General features: G+C 40.8%; 1 pseudogene; it reads right to left on the bottom strand.

Moving 5' to 3' along the window:
* Positions 1-19,504: 19,504 nt before the first annotated feature.
* LOC135321582 (small ribosomal subunit protein uS2-like) lies at positions 19,505-20,365 on the bottom strand (annotated as a pseudogene).
* Positions 20,366-20,584: the final 219 nt, after the last annotated feature.

The raw sequence follows: 20,584 nt of genomic DNA, 5'->3' as shown, positions 1-20,584 counted from the left end.
ATTTCAAAAAGCAGTGGAATGTTGGATAATTAAAAATTTCAAAGCCAGACTGATGTGTGTGACATGGACCCTGCAATTATGAGCTGAATACACTGGGATGAAAGGCCCAGTTCATCATCTGTGAAATGGGAATCACTGTCTGCATCTCCGAGATTACTTCCTCACTTCCTCCTTGCTAGCGGGGCACAGGGCAGCAAGCTCAGGAAATGAACCGCCCCCAGCTTCAGTGAGGGGAAAATCTTGATTGTCAACTGGTAAAAATGCTGTTCCCTTTGCCAGCATTTCCCAGTGTGTGCTGTGGAAAACTAGTTCAGTGAGGGGCTCATTTTTATACAGTTTTGGGAAATACTGCATTTTCTCCCATCACCTTCTTGGAGACTCAAAACGAATATGAAATTTTTATACTTAAGTCTCAGATGAAGTCCTCATTAAGAAAGTTGTTTAACTTAGCATTTTCCATTTGTACTTGATCACAGAATTCTGTTTTCACATTTTGCTTATTACCAACCATAAAATTAGTCTTTCAAGAGACACACTTTGCAAAAAAATTTAAAAAATCGGAAAATGAATATATGTATGTATATGCAATACTGGGACATTGTGCTGTACACCAGAAATGGATACATTGTAATTGACTGTACTTCGATAAAAGTATTTTTTTAATTAAAAAAAAAGAAACACACTTTGGGAAATGTTGCACAAGTATTTGTTTATTGCTTTCAAAGAAGTTATGTTGAGATGCAAAGCCCTGAAAGACTTACTTTATAGTATATTTGCATCTAAATTATGCTCTCTCAGACTAATATCAAAATTATCCTTAGCATCCTTATCTCTTAGTGGAGATGATTTAATAAAATCCTGCACCAAAGGAAATTGGCTGAGTTTTAAACATTCTCTCCATGAACTACACAAAGTAAATAATCAATGGTGACTGTACACAGACACTTACAGGACACTTGTGAAGTGCTTTTATGACTTTCAGCTGTAATAAGTTGTGTAAACACAGGCAATTCCTGACATTTTTCTAGGATAGACTTAAACATAACTGCAATATTATATTATCCATCTGTCAATATGATTTCTCAACCCATTATAAATACACAGTATACCATTTTGGCTGCTAAGAAGTTTTGTAAATTGCAGCCCTCATTCAGTGAACACCAAATAAGAGCTTTAAAATCCAATGCTCTGTCACAAACATTCAATTAAATAACATATATGTACATTGTTTTATATTTGATGCTGATAATGAAGTCCTACAACTATAACTAAAAAGAACAACGCACGACCTGGAATCCTCATTCTCTTAACAGGTGTTATAAGAATGTGTCATAGCAGTTACTTCTTGGGAAGACCTTGAACCTTCATATTAGGCAAAATGTTTCTAGGGCTACTAAATGGAGGATGGAGAACAGAGACAAATCTGCATCCCTGAGGGAGCCAGTCAGCGAGTAGGGACAGGATGCACCTTCTTCTCACAGGTACACAGTGTCCCTCAACAGTGCTGACATGTCCAAGCTGCACATATTTTAGATTCATTTTCCTTTTCAGCCATCAAGTCTTACCGACACCTTAACTAATGAACATTGATTTTCGAAACATTTTATCCAGGTATGGAAAAAAACATTATGGATGTTGTAGTAGATTGAATAATGGCCACCCAAAGATATCAGGTCCTAATCCCTGAACTTGTAAATGATATATTAATAATACTATCGGCGGATTTCAAAATGGAAGGGGATGTCAGAATAGAAAGAGACAGTTTAACCTTAAGCAACTGCAGTTACAGTAGCTTAATATTACAAAGCATAAGACTAATTGAATACATTGTTAAAGCCTCTCCCAGGACCTTAGAAAGGGCTGGTGACGTGAGGGATGCTGTAGCGTCAGCTTCATTAACTTCCTGATGAAGCCACCCCTGCACCCGTGCAATCTCTTCTCTTCTAATTTGAAAAAGAAATACTTCACTGACTAAACTTGCAAGAGGTGATCCAAGAGAGACTCCTTTACATTCTATTTTATATTCTAGTCTTTGCAAACCTTTATATTCTATTCCATAGTTGATGGTGACTTGAGGATCACCAATTCTCACTTCAAGTCATTACTTTCCCCAACTGACAGTAGATTCTAAAGGAGTATGACTTTTAACTGATATTTTCATCTGCTTTAAGCTTTAAACAAGGAGATAAAGTTAGTACATCTGCTAATCCACACTCTCCACCTCCCCCACCTAAATTGTTTTCTTGTATCTAAAACCACCTTCATGTGAAGCAGAATATAGTACCATTGGGAGCATTTCAAAACGAGAGCATTTGCGCCAAAATGCTTCACACACTAATGGAATACCTGTCATCACACTATTTTCACCTAAAGGTTTCAAAAGACTTGGAGCATGGATTATGCCATGATGTTTAGGCTGAAAAAAATATGCCATTTTAAAGGACATTTTAAGTTTCTGAGAACCCCTATTGATTAAAATTAAAGGAAGAAAAGCTTTATGCTAGTCTAAGGCCCAGCTGTGGGGTGTAAACAAACTATCTTTTCGTTTTGCTCATCATTTGGCTCTGCTTTTTTCCTTCTTGCTCTCTGAAAATATGAATAAAATAACAATGTGAAAATTGAATTCTTTTATCCTTGAATCTGACAAGATTCCAAAGCCATAATATTGCTGAAACACTTAGTCATCTAAAACTGACTGATAAGAAATTTTAATGACTTTCAAAAATACTGAGAAAAAAGCAGGAACCTTAATTACAATTTCCACATAATATATGCTTGATAAATACTTATCGACTCTTGTTCTAAAAGGAAAACTAAAAAAAAAAAAAAAAAAAAGCGCAAAACTGCTTTTGAGGAATACGTTTTACAGTCTTTTTGTAGTAGTTTGGAAGTGAGGTTACATATAGAAATAAATAGGAAACATTCTCTTTTTGGGCTATTTTGGAATTAAAATATCTCAAAAATATCTTGATTTAGCAATATTAAATGTTATACAAATTTAGTCATTCTATCCCTATTATGAGTTTGGAATCAATTATGACTAAGTTTCTCTTAAAGACTGAGCTTTTAATATCATCAATCTATAATTGACTCTAATTCACCAATTTGTTGTGATCATTTTTTCAAATAAATATTGAATCAGAGTGTGATAGCCCATATTAAAATATGAAATAAATAAAAAGGTATAAAGAATACAAAAAATGTCTAAGAATTCTGAATGGGATAGCAAACAAAATGTTACCACTAAATAAATCTTGGCAAGTAAAAGAGGTAAAATAAGAACCAAAAATAAATGGCTTTAAAAAAATTTTTTTTTTAATCCAGAATATGAGATTGTCTGTATAGTAGATGCTTTTTTCCTTTCGGTTGCTGAATCTTTCTTGATCCTCTGTGTTTTAGCCAATGACACTTATGCACTTATATACACTTAACTTACACTCTTTTGCTTACTGTAGTAAACTAATTTGCTTACTAGAAATAATTGTGAACATCATGGAAAAATCAAAGGTATTTCCTGAAAGTGGGGAATCTTGGTTTAATTGTTTGACTTTCAGTGTTACTGGAATATGCATGCTAAACTAAGTCATTTAATTTGCTCAGTGTCTAGCTTTCCCATCCCAGAAATTAATAATAAAGACCACAGCTCAGTCCAGGATGATGATAATGATGGTGGTGGTGATGATAAACTTCTGAGTAAAATCCAAACTCTGTACAACAGGTAAGACTGCTCTTCCACCCCCCCGCTGGGCAGATAAGGAAATTCACCAACTGTCGAGTTCACACTGAAATTTAACTCGGGCACTCTAACTACAGACTATTCTAGACCTACTGTTCCCAATCCTCAGTGCACATTAAATCCTCTGAAGGGCCTAAACCCCACTCCAAACCATTTAAATTGGAATATTTAAGCACCAGCATTTTTTTAAAAAGTTCCTCAATTTGCTAACATAATACTAACATAATATGGAGGAGAGGGATGGATTGTGCGAAAGTTTAGATGAAATGCAGTTAGCCATGACTGTGTAATTGTTGAAACTACGTGATGAATACAAGGGGCTTCATTGTACTATTCGGTCTTTTTTGAAATATTTGAATTTTTTCATAATAAAATCTTTTTCACAAAAGCTTTCCAGGTGAATTTAATGCGTAATCTGAATTTATCTTCTGGGAATCTGTAATAAAATACTGTGAAACTAGAATCTTTACTCTCCTTTCTTTTAAATTTCTCCATTAATTAATTAATTAATTAAACAGGTGTCTATAAATGTTTAATCTAGGCTGGAATAGTCCTAGCCCATGCCATGTTCTGGAGAACCCTTAAGAAGCTTACAATATAGTTAGATGAGACATGCTAGTAACCACTCTAGGGGTCTTAGGGGCAGATAATATGTTCAGTAAAGAGTAGGGCATAAATGAAGTTGTATGGGGAGCGGAGGCAGGTCAACTGTACTTCAGGAAGCATTAGGAACTGCTTCATGGAAAAATGGCTCTGAAGATATGTTTAGTGACACCCCACCTACCCTTTAAGATCTAGCTCGAATTCTACTTCCTACATCCTTGATTTCTGTTACCTAACAAAAATAATGTTTCCATACTGTAACCCTTTGTTCCTACATGTTATTTCAATTATGTCTCATGTTATTATAATGTAAGCTCTTTGAGATGAAGAATTGTTTTATTTGTGTTTGCAGCCTTCAGAACCTTCTAGAAAAATGACTTGACTACTATAAAAGCTCAATAAAAGTATGCTGAATTAAGTAAAATAGATTATTCTTATAATTTATGGCTACATTAAATAATTTTGACACGTCATCTGACATTTGAGTTTACACACATGCCTTAACCAGAAATCAATATTAATTTAGGAAAGAGTAATTATCTAAAAGAAAAATATGTCAAGTAGGAAAGAGAACTTTTTTTTTTTGGTCAGAAATGGACACTGCTCTTTTCAAAGAGCTATAAATAAACACCCTAACTTTTCTGCTCACTGAAAGGGGCACACTATCTAGCTCAGTGCAGCCCTGAATGTTAATTTTGTTCTATTGAAAGCACCTGGGATTCAAAGGCTTTCCTTCCCTGGCTTGCACAAGGGCTATTTTATCGGCTGCCTAGAATTTGGAATAACCCAGTTCTGTCACTTTGGTGGGAACAAATAATTAAAAGAAAGTTGGTTGACAGAGATAAAAAGCACAGAAAAAGGAAAAGACAAAGCACAGGAAAAATGTCAGTGAGGCACTTTCTTGGCCCTTCTTTAGTTTAGAATGAGGGAGTATTTTTTGCTTTGAACTTGATCAGTTCAAGGCCATTCCTAATGCTTGGTTTAAAGCTCTGGCATAGCTCGGAAAGTGCCTGAAGGCTCACACCAGAGGGTGTATTAGTGAAGCTTCTAATCAAGAACAGTGGCAGCGTGAGGAATGACTAGTCTTCGCCTGCCCATTGGGAAACTGAGTAGATCCTTAAGTCTGCTCTTCCTTTAACCCTTAAACCTAATCATTTGCAGCCAGTGCACTGGAACAAGCAGCTGAGAAATGAACTCCAGAGGGAGAAAGGAACAGAAGTTCCCAAATAAGGGTTTATGCTATCAATAATAGAATTTTTGCTTTTTTTTAAAAACCAATTCCAATGAGGACAGAACCATGACATGAATAGTCAGGATTCAATGTAAGTATAATTTACTGTATAAAAACTGCTTTTAAACCCTAGAAAAATTGGATTTTGAGAAAAATTATGAGAGATCATGAACAGTAGGCCTATTTTTATTCCTCTGTCAGTTTTTTCCAAGAATAACTAGAAACATTAGATGAAATATTACAAGACATCTCCTTGAAAGCATTACAGACCTACCAAGGTGGCTACGGCTTCGGGGGCCAAAGTCTCAGAGAGAACAAAGGCACAATACTGTGAGCCCCAAACTTCACAGTTCATGGCATTTGCCAGTTCACGAGCAGTGGTGAGAAGCGCGATACTGGAACTTCTATGTGTCTTAGGAGACAGCAGTGTGAATAAAAGGATTCCAAATCTGCCAAGGAGGACAGACCCGAGATTTCAGATGGAACTTGAAAAGTGCCATACACTGGGAACAGGAAAAACTGGAGATGGAGAAGCCCTGACAATGACTGGGACCCAGCTTCAAAACATTTCATTCTGTGATTAGATTAAGGTGATCTATGTTTGCCAGAAGGAAGAGCGCTATGGAGAACCTTACATTTTACTTAGATATTTTTTTCATACCCAATATCTGACATTAAATTTTTTAAAGTATCAGGCATATAGGAAATAAGATGAAATGATAAAAATGCCAAGACAATCAACAGAAAATACAAACTGACTCACAGAAGATATAGATTTTGGAATCCTCAGGTACAGCATTTAAACTATCTGTGATTAGGAAGTTCCAGAAATCATAAGATATGGTGGAGAATTTCAGTAGAGGACCAGAAGACTATGTTTAGAAATCAAAAGGAAATGTGAAACTGAAATTTTAATAACTGAAATTAAGATCTCATTGTATAGACTTCACAATATTTTACACAAGCTGACAGGGAGAATGCCTACCTGTGGGGCACAGGGAGAGGTAGTGATGTGGGGTACAGGGTGTCCAGTGATAGTCTCTTCTTTCTATCTGGTTACACAGATAACCAGAGGTGTTCATTTTATAATAATCCATCAAGCCGTACATACATGATTTGGGTTCTGTTACATATGTGTGTTAACTGATGAGACTTGTTCATTAAAACACGTGAAATATCCCCACAGAGACACTCTGAAATTCTTGGAGAGGTGGAGTGTTTCAGGAAGCTGAACTCCTGGAGGTGGGGCAAACACCAAAAGAAAATAGATAACAATATTTTCGGGAGAAAGATGTTTGACTCTTAAATGACTTCCTCTCAACTGACTTGCTGGATGAACTGACATTCAGCGCTCCCTCTGTTCGAACTTCTGATGGACACACACGGAAGTGAGACACTCAGCTAGCGGACTCACATTTCTTCCGTGTGTTAGGGTGTGTGATTGCCAGTCAGCTGTGTTTGCTACTAAACCTGAACTAAGCTTATTGTACTTGTTCCTTTAATAATACAAGGTGCAGTTAAATATTATATAAACTAATGACAGTTAAGCACAAAAAAAGAATTGTTTCCATCAAAAGTTGAATGCTTCCTCAGTAGAGGTGAGTCAGCAGAAAAGAAATATACAGAGTACACAATGAACGTGGATGGTCTTTGAGGAATAATCTTTTTGTGTGTGTACACCGTTGTATTACCCACTGACAAGAATATGCACACCCGCATACAGACATGTACATAACAGAGATAACCTAATAATTATGATTTCATAAGCTGTTCTGAGAACCAAATTAGTCAATCTAGATTAGTTATCTAAGTGACTTAGAAAACATAGACTAAATGGCAGCTATAATTACTAGTCATTAGTATAATACACTAATTTAATATAGAAAAGTTGGAATTTGGATTCAAATCCTTAAACAGATAGCTGCATTTCATTAGGATTCTTTTCTTAAGTGCTATTGTGTTACAAAATAATTTGCCGACTTAGGTGAAAACATGGTCTCCCCAAAATGGCCATATTCTGGCAATACTGGAATCAAGTGTACTTAGCCATAAAAGAAAATGAATAAAATTATGCCATTTGTAGCAACATGGATGGACCTGGAGATTGTCATTCTAACTGAAGTAAGCCAGAAAGAGAAAGAAAAATACCATATGATATTGCTTATATGTGGAATCCAAAAAAAAGGGCACAAATGAACTTGTCTACAAAACAGAAACAGACTCACAGACATAGAGAACAAATTTATGGTTACCAGGGGTAAAGGGGGTGGGAAGGGATAAATTGGGAATTTGAAATTTGCACCTCTTGGGGAGTGATGGAAATGTTAGCTATCTTGATTGTGATGGTGGTTTCATTGGTGTATATATATCTATCAAAATCCATCAAATTGTACATCTGAAGATTGTGTAGTTTACTGTACAGGAATCATATCATAATAAAGATGTTTTAAAAGAAAAAAGTCAAGTGGACTCCAGCTAATAGTTGGAAATGGAGGCAAATCATATAGATTAATAAATATTTAAGCTTGTTTTTTTTTTCCTGTTGGACAGGGACAATTATAGAAAAAGAAAAGAGATTGTTACAATTGACTACTGATATCACCATAAATGGAGCAGAAAAAATCCATGGGTTTAATCAAAAGTAGCTTTATTATTTATCTCCCACTATCCTGTGAAATTCTATGGTTTTGCATCTTCCTCTGTCTGACAAATTTAAGACAAGTCCTACTTACGTTAAAGAAAACCACAGACATCTCTGATCACAACCTCCATTCAGTAATTAGAATGTGAAATGGTTGAAATCCATTCGAGGTTCCCCTTCTCTCCCCGGTCAGGCTGGCTGCGAACAGTGGGAGAGGGGCTCTTCCGCTCTTCCCCAGCTGGCCCTCTACCTCACCCCTTCTTGCTACCTCTATTTCTGACCCTGCCAGTTCAGAATTGTGTGGAGGAGAGGGAGAAAGGAGAAGGAAAAGGCTTAACCATATGGCTTTACCTGGACTTGGGAGCTATTTGAAGCTGTTTCTGTCCTGGGACAATCTCCCCAATCACTGGGGGAGTCTCAGCTGCATTCCCTGTGTGGGACATTGTATTCCTCTGACTGCTCACCAGTGGTTTCTTCCTTAGCCTCTGAGCATAGTGAGGTCCATTTTTTGGTAAGGGTTTGGACAGGCCCTCTGTTGTGGCCCACATGCAAGGACACACTCATGTATCATTTCCAATGCACTGCCCTCTCTTTGCTCCAGTATGAGAGCAGCTGGCCAGCTCACCTCTGCCTTTCACATTCATCAGATACTGATTGGACACCAGTCCTTGGGGGACACTCAGTGCTCACGGACACTCATCAAACTCCCCAGGATCCAGTGGCTTAAGGTAGGGAGAAGAAGCCCCTTCTTTAGGGATATGTTGTGCAGACCATTAACCACCAGACTCCCAGACTTTCTCCCCATCTTCCTGGACTCTCCAACCTCTAGGCTGGAGGGGGGTGGCAGGCAGTTTGTGTTCAGAACATGGTATCTTTTAAAATTCCTTCCTCAAATCATACATAGTAGTTTCATATCTGACTTGGTCCTGTGGCATCTCCTGTCTCGGATCTTTAACCCAAATGAGACAAACATAATTCTCTCCTCTCCAGTAATTTTTTGCATGACCAGAATGGCAAGAAAAACTTCTCTTTTTCATTGCTTTGTGTCTAAAGGTGTCCATGCTTAGTGGATATTTATTGAATGCTAAATAAATGTGCTAATACAAGTTTCCTATTTGTAGACATAATTTGATTAATTGGTTATGATAGAAAATGGTTTCATCTTTCGATTGGGTTCTATGGTCCTCTCAGAAAGGGTTTGGGTTACCTTCCCTGAGGTCAGTGGTCAGGACAACTGCCACGGCCTGTTGTAGCCTTTTCTAGAACGGTGGAGCCAAACTTGTTAAAAACATCGTAGCTTCATGTTCCAGAAACCTCTTGCTTTATCTCTTACTCTCTTCTGAATTCTGTCATCCATTCATTTGGGGCATTTTAGATTCTAAGAAAATGGATTCAAAGCCTGACTCACAATTTTTGTTCTGGCTCCCAGCTGCTAAATAACCCTACAATCAGTAGGTGAGAGGGAAGCTTCACTTAACAATCAGGCTTCTTCAGACCCCTGCTGGAAAGAAATCAGGCCCTTGGAAGGGTTCCAAGGCATGGGATACAGGGACGCCATGTCTGGTCCAGGTGAATCGGACACAAGGTCTTGGGAACAAGGAGTGGTAACTAACCTCTGTTTCCGCAGTCGGGAGGAGGTGATCTGCCAGAGAAGGGGGAGCAGTTACCTGCAAACGACTCTTGCTAGAGAGACAGAGCTGATTCCCTGCCTGCCACACTCAGAATGGAGCCAAAGCCCTTACTGCATCTGAGTCTGTATCATCATCACCTCTGACTTCCCTCCTGGGCTCGGGCCTCCAGCCACACTGGCCTTCTTGGTGTGACTCAAACAAGATCTTGTCACCTGCATTTCTCTCCTCCTGGAAATGACTTTCCACAGATCTGTGCATGGCTCACTCTCACTTCTTTCAGGTCTCTGCTCTAAGATCATTTCTTCAAAGAGGCCTTCGCTGACCGTCTTACTTCAAACAGCTCCCAGCCCTCCCGCCCTATCCCTCCCTCGTCTTGCTGTACTGTGATGCACCTATTCCTGCCTGGTGTATTCATTTTCCATCTGTCTATTTGCTAATTTTCTGGGCCCTTCCTTTGAGAGTAAGCTTCCTGAGGGCAGGGACTTTAACCACTTTATCCATGGCTGTTCCCCAGGACCTCGAACACCTAGTAGGTGCTCCATGAATATTCCTCGAGTTCATGACTGTTACCTGATTTGCTTTCTTTTTTGTCTGTTTGTATCAGGTATCTCATATGCACAGAGGTCCAACAGTGTGACTACAAGCTAAATTGTGAGGAAGTCTTACAACCCAACCTTGGGCCATCAGAACTGACATAGTAAGAGTGGCACCTTGACTTCCCTCAAAACCACATAAGGACATGACTGTGTATCAGTTTCCTGCGGCTGCTGCACAAATCACCACAAAGTAGGTGACTTAACACCACAGAAATGTATTCCCTCACAGTTCTGGAGGCTGGAAGTCCAAATTCAAGGTGTTGGCAGGGCCATACTCATTCTGGGACTCAGGTCTATGATTTCCATTTAGATGTCAATATCTCAAACCTCCTTTCAAAAGGAAATGTAAAGTGTCAACCTATAACACGTGGCACAAACGTAATTTGATATTTAACCAACTGAGGGTAAACTTAAACTGACTTTTCACTACACGTACTAAGCAATCACCCAGACCAGCCCCATGTAAAGGTGTGAGGCAGGTGAATTTCACCTTTGCCGCTCTCTTTCTTCCCTTGTGTTACCCTATTTATTTTTTTAGCAGCTAACCTTTCCCTATTCTATATGGTATTAATCTACTGGCAGCTCTTAAAACACAATTTCATGTTTTTAACCTTGTCATCCACATCCATTTAGAAATTGTCTGCTTTCATTTTCTTTCCCTAGTGTTTTTGAAGTAGTATGGCTGGTTCTTGATACTTTTTGTTTGCAATTCAGATTTTTTTTGCTTTGTACTCATTGACACCCCTGCTATGGGTTGAATTGTGTTCTCCCAAAAAGATGTATCGAAGTCCTAACCCCCAGTATCAGAATTTGATCTTATTTGGAAATAGGGCCTTCAGAGAGGTAATCGAGTTAAAATGAGGTTTTTAAATGGGCTGATTCAATTCAAGGGGATTATTCAATCTGACTAGTGTCTGTATAAAAAGGGGAAAGCGGGACTCAGAGACAGACATGTCAGAGGGGAGACAGCCCTGGGAAAAGGGAGGATTGGAGCGATGCCTCCACCAGCTGAGGACTGATGACAACTGCCGTTAACTAGGAAGAGGTAGGAAGGACCCTCCCCTACAGGTTGCGGGGGAACGTGGCCCTGCCAACACTGTGATTTCAGCCTTCCAGCCTCCAGAACTGTGAGACAATAGATGTTTGTTATTTCAAGCCACCTAGTTTCTGATACTTTTTAATGGCAGCCCCTGCAAATTAATACAAGCCCTGAACCATGCTGTTCTGCTTCCCCAAGCACACAGAATTCAGGCTCCTCCTGTTACTCCCCTCCTAATCGCTATCTGGGTTTCCATCTCAGTACCTTGTTGAGACTTAGAATAAGGAAGTGAAAGGATAATCATTTGTTTGAAGCTCCAGAGCAGTCTTTAGGAGCATTATTTCAAAGTTGGAGGCAAGTGAAGGCATGTGTAATATTCAAGATAAGGGCTTATTTATATAATCTCAAATTGGCTAGTGAATATGTTAGCTCAGATAAAAAGCTGCATAATTATTTAACACAATTTGAGATATAAGATAATTTAAGAAGACAGACATCCTGTTGTGAGAATAATTGGACCTTGGGCTAAGTCTGGAGTCATGATGTCATATGAATTTATGAAATATGAAAGTAAGAATTTTCCCCTAGTCCCTCTCACCTTCTTTCTTCTCTGTTGGTGCACCCCTAGCTTCCCAGCAGGGCACCATCTTTGCTCCTGCAGGTGTGGCACGCCCCATCTCCAGGGGCTGGGAGCGCAAGGCGCCACTGCTGTTCCCAAGGATGCTGCAGCAGGCTGGGCTCTGTCCTGGGGTGTCTGAAGGCTGCCTGTGTCTCTAGCTGAAGAAGGTGCTTCCAGTGGTTGGTACTATTATGGGTTGTCCTCACCATTTTAATATCGGGAAAATTAGATGGGAAAAGATATCGCCACGAAACGTAATTTTTAAAATTCTATTTTTAACTGAGAATAAAAGGTTCTCTATAACATAGCCATCACTGGTATTTAGTTCTCTAACAAATGTATGTGTTCTTATTTCCACTCTATGTGAAAATAAGATACTAATTCAAATTCTTAGAAAAGGGATTACCTTCCTAGAAGATACGTGCATTTTATCAGGGAGCCTGATCCAAAGATATTAACATCTGCCTCTCTTACGCCCTGTAGGGCTGGGGAGGGTGGATCTTTTTGGCAGGGGTCCTGCCCAAGCTGTCTCAAAGTGCACAGCAAGATGGCCACCCACAGTGTCTTTGTATAAAGTTATCCTGAAAGCTTGGCAAAATGAAAGTGCAGCTCGGTGTGCAAACTCTGATGGTCAGGCAGAATGTGGCATCCCAGCTCGCAGAGTGAGAAGGGTCATACAAAATCCCCGAGAGGAGTACGGGTCCAACTTGCCTTATGCAGGACACCGGATGACGGCTGCCTTCTGCCCCTGAGACCAGTGCTCCACTGTACTCCCCACACATGATGTTTCCATGACCTTCCTGAAGTAGCAGCCAAGCAGTGTTGGGTCAGGATCACCATCTGGTGACTAGTGCTGCAAACCATCTAACCTGAAAGTTGTTTCTGCTGTCTCAAGCAAATTAGACATAACAAAACCCAGCTCCCAACAATTCAAAATTTTGTTCTGATTTTTCCTTCTTTTATTTAATTACCATATTGTTATAATATTTTCCATTGTAAACATGCAACATTTTAAATGAAATTAAGTTAAATCTTTGAAGACCGGTCTGCTGATCTACTTTCTATGCATGACATTGTTTCTACGGATAAATGTGTTCATAGTTCCAAGCTACTAAAATATTATTAGAATTGACTTTTGGTTTGCAATCTCCTGATAATTTGGAAGAAAAAATACACAAACACACACACACACACACACACACACCCCTCCCCCCCACCAACCAAATAAACATTTTACTTCAATATGAAGATGAAAATGTCTCATTTTCTTTCACCCTGTACATAGACTGTAATATTTTCCAAACCTGCATCTTGCTTTAATGTTTGGAAATTCAGTCTCACTCATTATTAGAGTTCCATCCCCCTACTTCCACCAGGGTTATTCAAAGGTCCAAGGTGTCTTATTCAGCCAGGTCTTATGTGAAGGGCCCTCTGGTCTTTCGTGGTCACTGCTGATCGTAGTGATAGCACATAGAGGGCAGATGTCTTATCAACCAAGGGGCAGATAAATCTTTGCCAATATTGAGGTTCCCTTCCCCAAGTCTAGCCTGTCTAGATGTACCAGACAGACAGAATTCCCTCCCCAGGGGTCCTGCCATCTTCCCAGAATGCTGAGGCAGCTGTTTTCTCTCTGTCCTGCCACCGCCCACTGCCACCTGCCCAGGTGGGGAGGATCCCTGTCCCCCCTCAGGCCCCCATCTGCTTTCCTGGTCAAAGCCAGCACTTACTCTGTACCCACTTCCAACCCCACAGACCTTTCTTCCTCACCCACCACCGCCACAAGGCAGATATTTTCAAAATCTTTAAATTTTGAGCTGAGAGGACAGGAAACTATAGACCTTCTAGACTTAAACCCTTGCTCATCTCCAAGGTTGAGTAATGGGGAAAGGACAGATACTCCTCACTCTTTCTCGTTCTCCCACAGGCACACAAATAAAAGAGAAAGCAAGCAAAAGTAGCACAGAAAACAAACAAAAAGCCCCACAAAATTAGTATCTTAATGAACTGCCCTTCAACATATGGATGCTTGTGGTTGAACTCTGCTTTTCTTAATCTTACAAGGTGTTCTCCATACTCTGAGCAGTTAAATGTTGCACTTTATGAAACTGTGTCATTGAGTCTTTGAAAAGGGTAAGAGAAGATACTGTTTGAGGGGGAGGGTATAGCTCAGTGGTAGAGTGTGTGCTTAGCATGCATGAGGTCGTGGGTTCAATCCCCAGTACCTCCAACATAAAAATAAATAAACCTAATTACCCACCACCAACAAATATTTTTTTTAAAGATAGTGTTTGGATTGTATTGTGTGTGGTTCTCAAGGCATATATCATTCTGATTTTTAAAAATTGGGGTTATCCAGAAAGGTTTTCACCTTTATGTAACACTCACACTCCAACCCCAAAACATTTAAAAATAATTTTTGAGACAAGAGGCAAGTCTTACCGACACAGTTGCTGTTGCCCTTATGTGATGCCTCCTCCAGGCAGGCAGAGATCTGTACTAACCTTTCCTTTTCTTTGTTCCTCTCTCTGTACACAACTCTCTCCAGAGTCATTTAGCTGAGTCAGGAAGAGTTAAACACCTACAAGGAGCAAATCTATTGTTTATCTTCCTCCCAAGAAAATTATTTCAACATCAAGATATGAATGTTGGGTAAATACATTTAAGAATTGAATGGATTTTTTTAAAAATGTTCTTTTTCTTTGAAAACCAACTTCCTTCAGTTCTCTTGGAAAAATTTTAAAACCCTGCAGAGCTGGTGATGATAAATACAGCACTTGGCCAGCTTTGCCTGTGTTGGAGTGTTGGAGGTGCTGATGTAGGGGCTTTTTTAAAAAGTTATTTCAGGGAATAGAGCTTATTTAAATTTCACCATTTGGAAAAAAACCCATCCCCAAACAGTGCTGTTTCATGTTGGTTGAATAATTCACAAATGGGCAGATGGAAGTACACATATAGCTACAAACTGAGTCTCCCTTCAAATACGCACCCTTCTGTCAAATGTCCCTCTCCAGTTCCATCATGGTTACAGCAGTACTCGGGAGGAATTAACGAGATCAGCTTCTCCACTGAAGTACCACGTTTACACCATATTTACTAAAACCCTTCCTTGCGAAGCTGTACGTCCCTGGAATCTTACAGAACAAGGACGGAGTATTTTGACTCCAGGCATCGTACTGCAAACTAGGCAGGTTCTGAGTTTCTTCATTTGTGAAAAAAAAAAATTTTTCTTTTTGTTTTGGAAAAATACAATTATTGCTTTATCCATTCAAAAGCCTGAACAGAAAAACAGAACGAAAGCCACCGCCATGTTTTCTTGAGGCTCTCAGCCCAGGCCTCCTGCAGAGCAGCAGTGGGGGGGCCGTGTGACTCAGGGAATGAAGCACTGGGCTCAGCTCTTGGAGGCTTCATTGAAATTTCAGCGACCTTGTGAAAATGACTTCAAGTGTCTGTGCCTCCGCTTGCTTTTAAGGTGAGAATGATATCAGCCTCCTATCAAGAGAGTTTGGGCGTGAGTAGCAAATGATTATAATTGAAACTGTCTTGCTAATACTGTGTGAAGGGCCATGGGAAGTGAGGAATGATGACCCTACTCAGTGTAGGATGACTGGAAGGTGAGGGATGACAAATAGCCTGGGGTATTTTTGGATCTACAGTTCAACCATTTGAAGGCTTTGTCATGGTCTAAGGGCATGAATTACTCATTTTAGTCCCAAAGAAATGAAACATTAACAACTTGCAAAATCAGGCATTTCAATAAGAATTTGGAAGACAAATGTCTACTTTTAGTTTATCTTAAGATCCTAGAGGCCTCAGAAGTCATTCAGTCCACCACCTCCCAGGCCCAATGGTATAGACCTGGGAGAATGGCTGTGCTTTTCACAGAGACAAGGAGAACAAGAGATGAATCATGCCTGAGTGGGGAAAGATCTTTAAGGCACTTTTGAGTATGTTGGATTTGTGCCTGGGGACACCCCAGTGGAAATGTTCAAAAGACAACTGAATCACAACCAAAGAAGATCAAAACCACAGATGAGTGATGTAAATGGAGAGCTCAGTTTTTGAATCATTATAATTGAAGGCATGGAAGTGGACAGAACCAGCCAAAGCTAGTGTGAGGATCAAGAAGTCCAGGAAAAACAACAGGTGACTTAGACCCTTTGCTCTAAAGCCTAAGGATAACCTTGGTGAAGGTAGAGGTCCCATTGCACTGGTGACTCATACCACACTCATGCAAACCTTCTGATATGTTTCACACAAACTCTAGGGAGGTCACCTGGTTACAAGTGGCAGAGACCCAACTCAAACCAGTTTAAGAAGTTCAAACCTCATTTCTGATTTGTAAACTTCTGTAGAGAATCTCCTCCTCCGTGACAGACAAGATGAAGCCCAGCCACCCAGCTCACACCCTCAAAGCTTAGCAGTATCAGTGGAAAGGATATTGCTCTCTTCAAGAGTGTGTGTGTGTAAGTGTATATACACAAATATACATTAATCTTAGAGAAGACACCAGTTGGCCCTGCCTAGGTCTTATGCCTAAGCATAATTCAACTGCAGTGGCCAGGATAATGGAGCAAACTCATTGGACATCCTGGATCAGGATTTCTAAGAAAAATTAAAATTCTTGAAACCCACTTCAGACCTTCTAAATCAGAGTATCTGGGTCAGCATCCCAGAAGTTGTTATTTTTTTATAGGCTGCTAGAGTAATTCTGACTGAGGGGTCCACAGCTCATGTTTGGAGAAATGCTGGCTGGGGCAGGATGCTGCCAGAGAGGGCCTCAGGTCTCTACCTGGTCAGTCATGGTAACATCGAACATTCAGGCTTTTGAAGTGACTTGGGGTAAAATCTGGTCTGAATCATTTGATTAAATGTATGACCAGGCAATTCATTTAAGTCCTCTAACATTTAATTCCCTCATTTCAGCACAAGGGAAAGTACTCAGAATAAATAGAACAGCATTTGTGAGGTCTGACTGCCCCGTGGCTTTCAGCATTGCTCAGGCCCCCTCAACCACGTGACTGACGTCTAGCCCTGCCACTGCTCAGGGTGGTGGGGCCGGCCTCCTCTGTCATCTGTCTTTTGTTGCCTAAGACAGTTCTGTGTTCAGTCCTTCCATATCCTTTCAGGTCCCCAACGCTGCATTTCCAGGATGCCAAACTCTGCCTGCCTACCCGGACCCTCACCATCTCTGCCCCACCTCCTGCCTGCCATGCCCCTACCTGCACCAACCGCCACACTCAGCTGCTCAGGGAACTTTTTGATCCCTGTGTTCTATCATTCTAAACCCAGGCTGGAACACATTGTTTTTTTGTACAACTTGGTACAAGTAGCATTGTCTTAAGGCAAAAGCTAATCGAGGCTTTTAGAAAGTGCCAGAATCCTGGAGGAAGAGCAATTTTCACTTTTTTCCAGGAGAAAAGTCTCATATAAAGGACTTGATAGTAGATGGACTAATGAAACTCCTCCTTGAAGAGCCACGCTTAGATCAAAGCAGACAAAACCCCATAAATGCTCTGTTACATTCTCCATGTATTTGGCTCTTCATCATTTTTTAATATATTTTTTTCCCAGCTGCCATCTCAGGAGAAGCAGAAAAGCAAAGAGGACATAGAAAATTGACCTGTAATTTAAAAAGAGGATGACTCCACTCACGAGAGCCCTGATGGTGTCGACAGCACATACCAGAAATGGGACAACGAACGAAGTGGTGTCAATGCTCGGTGCACTCAGGCCACCAGAAAGCACTTCACCGTGCTCTCAGAAGGCTCCCGGATCTGTGCTGAGGAGAGGTCTGTACAATTGCTCTCATGTGAAGATGCTGTGAAAGCACAGCTTTTCCAGCTCCTAACTTTCTTGGACATGAAATGCACTGTGCTGTGTTTTGCATATTTTGCCCTTCTGTGTGGTTGCTGGGTTGGTGCCAGAAGCTAAGTTGGTGGAACTCCCACCCAAATCATCCAAGGACCTTTATCCTATTCTTTGTTCCTTACAGTCAAGCGGTATTTTTCTTCTAAAGAACTCAAAGTGGCAAGATACTATTTTGGTATTATCTCATTTTTCTTTCCTTGTATTTTCTTTGTTAAAACAGCTTTCATAAGCCTGGCCCTCCTTCCCTCCAGAGAGGAAGGGACAGGATAAACTTGGAAATTCTGACTTTTATTTTCCAAATCCTAAGCCCTTGAGGGAGGAGAAAATTTGTGGGCCCAGAGAAAGTGACCTTAATAATAAACTTGGTGGGTAAAGGATTCCACAAGCTGAGGAATATTGCCCAGGGCCCAGGGCTGTGGAGAAAGAGATGAACGAGTTTATGCTCTAGTTCCTGATTGTGCTTTCAGAGTGTTGGGTCCCAAAAGCAGAAGGGACTAAAGCAAGCAAGACCATGGAGACGGAGGCTTTGTGGGTCTCTAACCAGGCTCATAAGCTCAATGTGTCCAGGTTCCTGGTGAGTAACAGAAACATGAGCTTTGAGGCTGTATGAGTGGAGGAGACTAGAAGGGCTCATACAGAACTCTGGCCCGTGGTCCAGGGGCCACATTGAATGGGACGATGGTTGTCTTAGTGTCTAGTGTGAGCAGATTACCAAGGTCCAGGGCTCACCCTGTGCCTTGGTGCCACATCAGCCCCAAATATTTTTGTTAGCTCAGAGTGGAATGGGAGAGGTGAAATCTTAACATGACCCAGGTTAATACTCATAGAAGTTTCAGGATGAGGCTTAAAGTGGAAATAAAACGGAGTTAAAGAAATTTTCAATTGTTTCCTGTGCACTTGACTTGGTGGGCTGATGATACTCCTGTCATCAGGGAGGTGTCCAGGTTAGTTTGGATCTTGGTGCTGCTAATAACCTGCTGTGTGATCTCAGGAAAGTCACTTAGCATCTCAAGCCTCGGTTTCTTCCACCATTAAAGGGAAACAATGGTAATACTTCCTCAGAAGATTGCTATATTAAATGAGACCATGTCGGACAAGGACTTGGAATGATGCTTGACTCCAAATAAGTAATGTCCTCAGATTGTAACTCTTGGTACCAGTAACGCTGATACCTGTGCTCATTGCCTTACAGTGGATTTGGTGAAATATTAATTGTGCACTTTGCTTGTATGAATATTGAAGATGTCAATACATTGATTCTCTCATCCCTTAAGATGTGTTCCCTATCTTGTGGCTCCTCTTGTCCTCATATAAAGATATTCCTAGAGTCTCCCCTATCAGACTAGGGTCCCAGACATCCTCAGACTCACTTGAATTTTGGTTTAACACGTTTAGGATGAGGCTCAGGTCTTTGTTATAAATTCCTATGAGTTTGGGCTTCAATTGATAGGCCAGAAGAAATCAGAAATTTCTTTTTGGAAACTTTGTTTCTTGTCAACCCAAGTTTCATTTCCTGTTTAAGAGTCTGTGGCAGAACATCTTAAGACCAGTCAATGGTTGTTCCTACATATTCGGTGGCCTGCTCAGTGGGAACTGCAGACCAGTCTTCAGTGGCAGGCTGGCTGCTCCAAGCTTCAGTAGGGAATGGCTAGATAGGCATGGAGGGGACCTGCACACCTTCAGATCAGTCTGCACCCCCGGTTGTGTACCAGTACATTAGGGAACTGGAGCAGTCTGTTGACCCTGAAATTCCTCCTTGGTCACAGCCTTTTAATTAGAGGCCTACTCTTCTACTGCAATCACTTCAGGAACTCTGTAGAAGTAGAGATCAGGTATGACTTGATCCCGGGAGGTGGCATCACACACATGCAGAACTTCCCTGGCTGACATCTGCCACCCCTCCCTTGTTGTTGTAGTACGTGTTGGCCGTGTCCACATTGCATGGAGGAGAGACTGTTACACATAGCAATGGCAGGCAGGTTAATGAAAGAGCCTCCGGGAGAGGCTGGTGGGCAGCCCTGGGATCAGTAACCACCGGAAGTCCGGAGTCTGGAAAGCTGCCTGGATCTGGTTAGTGAGGGTTTGAGGAGTGAAGCAACCAGCAACAGGAGTAACTGCAGTGGCAGCAGCAAACTTCAGCACAGTCTGCTGGTTGATATTCCCGAAGGATATGACACTGATGTCAGCCGGGTTTTCAAAGGGCCACACTGGCATGAGCTACCAGCAGAAGCTTCTCTCAGGTTCTCTTCAAACTTTCCGTGTAGATGCCATCATTTTTCCTTTTGCAGATGTACCATGCCGTTTTGAAGTCAAGGTTAGTGCCATGTAAGTGGGCTCCTGCTGCAAGGAGCTCAGGGACATTATTCTCCGTCATTTACAGGACATCAAGGGCTCCAGACATTGTGAAAGTTTTCCTGTAAGCCACAACAGGAACTGGGGGCAATGCCACATGGACCCTTCTCTGGGTAGCTCGAAAGGCCAGAAAATCTAATTGAAACATAGGGAGTGAGGTCTTGTGGTCCACATGTGTAGTCCTTTGACTCTGATTCAAGAAGTGGAATATTCACAGAAGTGGAAGGATAAGAATGCATTCTGTATACTAAAGACTTTAGATAACACT

This window comes from Camelus dromedarius, chromosome 6, assembly GCF_036321535.1.
Source record: "Camelus dromedarius isolate mCamDro1 chromosome 6, mCamDro1.pat, whole genome shotgun sequence".
Classification (NCBI taxonomy): domain Eukaryota; kingdom Metazoa; phylum Chordata; class Mammalia; order Artiodactyla; family Camelidae; genus Camelus; species Camelus dromedarius.
This window is presented reverse-complemented; position numbering and strand designations above follow the sequence as displayed.